Raw genomic sequence first — 4,085 nt, 5'->3', positions numbered from 1 at the left:
TGTTGGATATTGAGTATTTTACTCTATGACTATTTAGTCACTGGAAACACATTTGTAACTGGGCACCGTGTCTCGTGCCTGTAATTCTAGCAATTTGGGAGGCTGAGCTGGTAAGACTGCTTAATGCCAAGAGTCTGAGACAAACCCTAGCAAAACAGGGAGACCCCATCTCTATAAAACATTAAAAAAGTAAGGAAGTTAGCTGGCCGTGGTGGCACCTGTGGTCCCAGCAACTTGGAACCACTGCACTCTAGCCTGGGTGACAGAGCAAGACCTTGCCTCTAAAATAAGAGAAATAAAGAAATATTTGTATTTTTGAGTTGGTTAAATGATTTTAAAATGATCAACAACTATTGGTGATAGTAGTTTTAAATTAGGAGTCAATGTGAATCATTCCTATTTTATATAGTTCCTTTTTTTTTTTTTCAAATGATCATATGTGGTAATAATTCTCTCCCTCCTGCTTTTTGTTGTGAGGCTATTTGGGAGACTGTTAGGCTTCTGTTTTATGTGAGGAAGTACGGTTAACTTTATCATGTGTAGATCTGGAATCTCTGACCTTCTCACTGTGTCATTTGAGTATCAATGCTTTTTCAGACCACCAGAATGTAATTTAGTATAGTAGATCTTTTTAAATACAAGCTTGGTGCATTTAATTCAGAAATTTAAAAATACTTTTCTATTTAGCATTTTCTTGGTTACACAGCAATTTTCTATACATGATCTTATGAAACAGTTGTGTACAGTTACCTAAATTTTACGAATGATTATACTGAGACCGAGTTTGAATATCTGCTGAGTAACGGACAAAGCTGGAACTCAAAAGCAGTTCCTTCTGATGATTGTACCCATATCCCTTTCACAGTGGATTAAAATGGGTGGGTTCCAGATGCCTTGCTTTCAGTAGCCCCATAGCTTCTTGGGCAGTGAAACGTTAATCTACAGCATGCAAGCATGTGTGTGCAGGCAGGCGGGCTCCTTACTTCTCTTGGTCTCTCTCTCCTTCCCTTCCCCCTTTTCTCTCTCCTTTAAATTCCTCCTTTCCTCTCCCTTATTTCCTCCTTCTTTCCCGCCTTTATTCATTTGTTTAATCTGTGAGCATATCTCTCATCAATGCTTTAGGTTTCATCATGCCTTTTTGCATTTGGAGCCTGTGTTTTTAGGGACAGATATATGACTGCACATTTGAAAAGTAAATTTTGAAATAAAAAATTTCAGCTGAAATTTATATTCATTTGAATTAAACTTAACAAAAATCATTGAGACATTTTTAATGGACTTTTAAAAGGATTTTTTTAATTAATTAATTAATTTATTTTTTTTTTTGAGACGGAGTCTCGCTCTGTCTCCCAGACTGGAGTGCAGTGGCCGGACCTCAGCTCACTGCAAGCTCCGCCTCTCAGGTTCACGCCATTCTCCTGCCTCAGCCTCCCGAGTAGCTGGGACTACAGGCGCCCGCCACCTCGCCCGGCTAGTTTTTTGTATTTTTTGGTAGAGACGGGGTTTCACCGTGTTAGCCAGGATGGTCTCGATCTCCTGACCTCGTGATCTGCCCGTCTCGGCCTCCCAAAGTGCTGGGATTACAGGCTTGAGCCACCGCGCCCGGCCAAAAGGATTATTTTAAAAGAAAATGCTTCTAGGTACCTAACTCTTCAAATAGGTTTTCAAAGAAAACTCTTAGTTTCACTTCTATAAGGTAAGATGCCATTTTTGAAAGGTCATGGTATAGTGTTAAAAAGAATCAGGTGAAGTAATTTTCCACATGGCCTATTAAAACATATTTGAGGAAAAAATATGAGTGAAATTTATTTTTACCTAGCTAGGGAATGAAAATGACAGGATTTTTTTGGCCTACTTTTCTCCATCTCACTATTTTACTTAGGTAAGAAAAAGTGCAAGAGTTTATATCTGAGCAAGCATGGTGATTTGAGTTGTATTGTTCATCTACACTCTTGTAGTACTTTAAAATTAAGTGATATTATAATATTTGATATTTGTAAGAATATATAATGTCTCTGTAGTTTGTGAATCTCAATGGTAAAACGAGCACCTGTGAATCTAGCTTCAGAATGGGAACATTTTCGATGTCATGCATCTTCCTGTGTGCTCCTTCTCAGTTTACTCCTTTGTTGCTCCTCAATTCATGCATTCAAAGAAATATCTATGGTGTTCCAAGTACTGTTGTAGGTACCAGGGATAGATAGGTTTTTGCAAAAAATATACAAAAACCTCTGCCCTCCTGGAGCTCACATTTTAATGCAAGGAGAATTTATGAACTTGTAAATACATGAAATGCATAGTATATGAGAAGGTGAGAAGTGCTATAGAGAGAAATAAAGCATGGCTGTGAGTGGAGGTGCAGTGGGAAGGGATTTTTAGGCAATGAGCCATGTGGACCTCTAGGGGAAGAGCAGGCTAAGTAGAAGGAACAGCAGCTGCAAAGAGGGAGGTCAGTGGGGCTGAAGGGGGTTGGGGGGAACCAGGTAGAAAGTTGAAAGTGAGTTAACAGTGTCCAAAGTAAAGTACTATAGAGAAAGTTCTTGGCCGGGCGCGGTGGCTCAAGCCTGTAATCCCAGCACTTTGGGAGGCCGAGACGGGCGGATCACGAGGTCAGGAGATCGAGACCCTCCTGGCTAACACGGTGAAACCCCGTCTCTACTAAAAAATACAAAAAATTAGCCAGGCGAGGTGGTGGGCGCCTGTAATCCCAGCTACTCGGGAGGCTGAGGCAGGAGAATGGTGTGAACCCGGGAGGCGGAGCTTGCAGTGAGCTGAGATCTGGCCACTGCACTCCAGCCTGGGCGACAGAGCAAGACTCCGTCTCAAAGAAAAAAAAAAGAAAGTTCTTAGCCTGGCATTCATGCATGCCTGGTTTGGTTGGGTTTTAGAGGGCTCCCCCCATAGTTTATGTCTATGTATATGCCCCTCAGAAGGTTAAAACCATTGATTTGTGAAGGGGAACTGCAGGTCAGAAAATAGAGATAGATGAAAAAAATACATATATATATATATATGGTAAGTCCTCATTCAACATCGTTGATAGATTCATGGAAACTGACTTTTAAGTGAAATGACGTATAACAAACCCAATTTTCTTTCTCATTGATGTTATAATGAAATGATGTTGCATGAAAAAGTGTTATTCTAGGACCTACTGTACATCATTTCACTTAACATCACAGTTTCTGAGAACCTATTGATGTTGTTAAGTGAGGACTTACTGTATACACAATATAATTCCACAGTAATATTGAACTCTTGAATATAAACCAGCTGTTGTCATTTTCATTTGGAGAAATGTTAAATTTGCCGGTGGGTTCAATGAAATGGAGTGAGCCAGCAGCATAGAATAGCAAGGTTCCTGGAGAAGTTAGATAGTGTTGGGTTTGATTCTCAGCTTTTCATGTACTATTAGATGGCCTCAGACATGTTACTTAAGGGGACAGAGAATGCTCTGCCCACTGATAACTGTGTTTTTGTATTCTTCTTGGCCTGCCATTAGACTTCCTTTTCCCATTGCAGATAGATGGAGATATGTAACTAGCCAGTGAAGTACAGGTGAGAGTGATGTCTGTCACTTGGCCTCTCAAGCTGTTTGTGGGACTCTCCACACCCTGTGTTTTCCCTCACCTGCCAGGTAGATGTAGATTATCCAGTGGAAGGAGCCTGGATCCCTGAATGACTTCATGGAGCAGAGCCCTTTGTGCTCCTCCCTGAATCCCATTAGCCACATTGGATTGTGACATGAAGGGGACTCCCAAAGTGCTAGGATTATAGGTGTGAGCCACCGCACCTGGTCGTCAAGTGTCTGTTGAAAAAATATTTTAATAAGAATGAATGACCACTTGGAGGTGGTAGTGGAAATAATTGGCCAGGTTGACTTTTAGGTGCTTCTATGACCCATTCTACTTAATCTTGTAATATCTTTCTAAGAGCCTTCTTATCTGCCCTTCTTCAGCTTCTATTTACTCTTCATTCTACTGCAGCTATTTCATGAAACTTCTTTTGCAAAGGCCCTTAATAATTTTAATTGCTTAAATCGAGTGGTCTCTAGTTTTTAGTCAACTGCTTCTTGCCAGGTTGGA

The sequence above is a fragment of the Colobus angolensis genome, unplaced genomic scaffold (assembly GCF_000951035.1).
Source record: "Colobus angolensis palliatus isolate OR3802 unplaced genomic scaffold, Cang.pa_1.0 Scaffold214, whole genome shotgun sequence".
NCBI classification, from domain to species: Eukaryota; Metazoa; Chordata; class Mammalia; order Primates; family Cercopithecidae; genus Colobus; species Colobus angolensis.
This window is presented reverse-complemented; position numbering follows the sequence as displayed.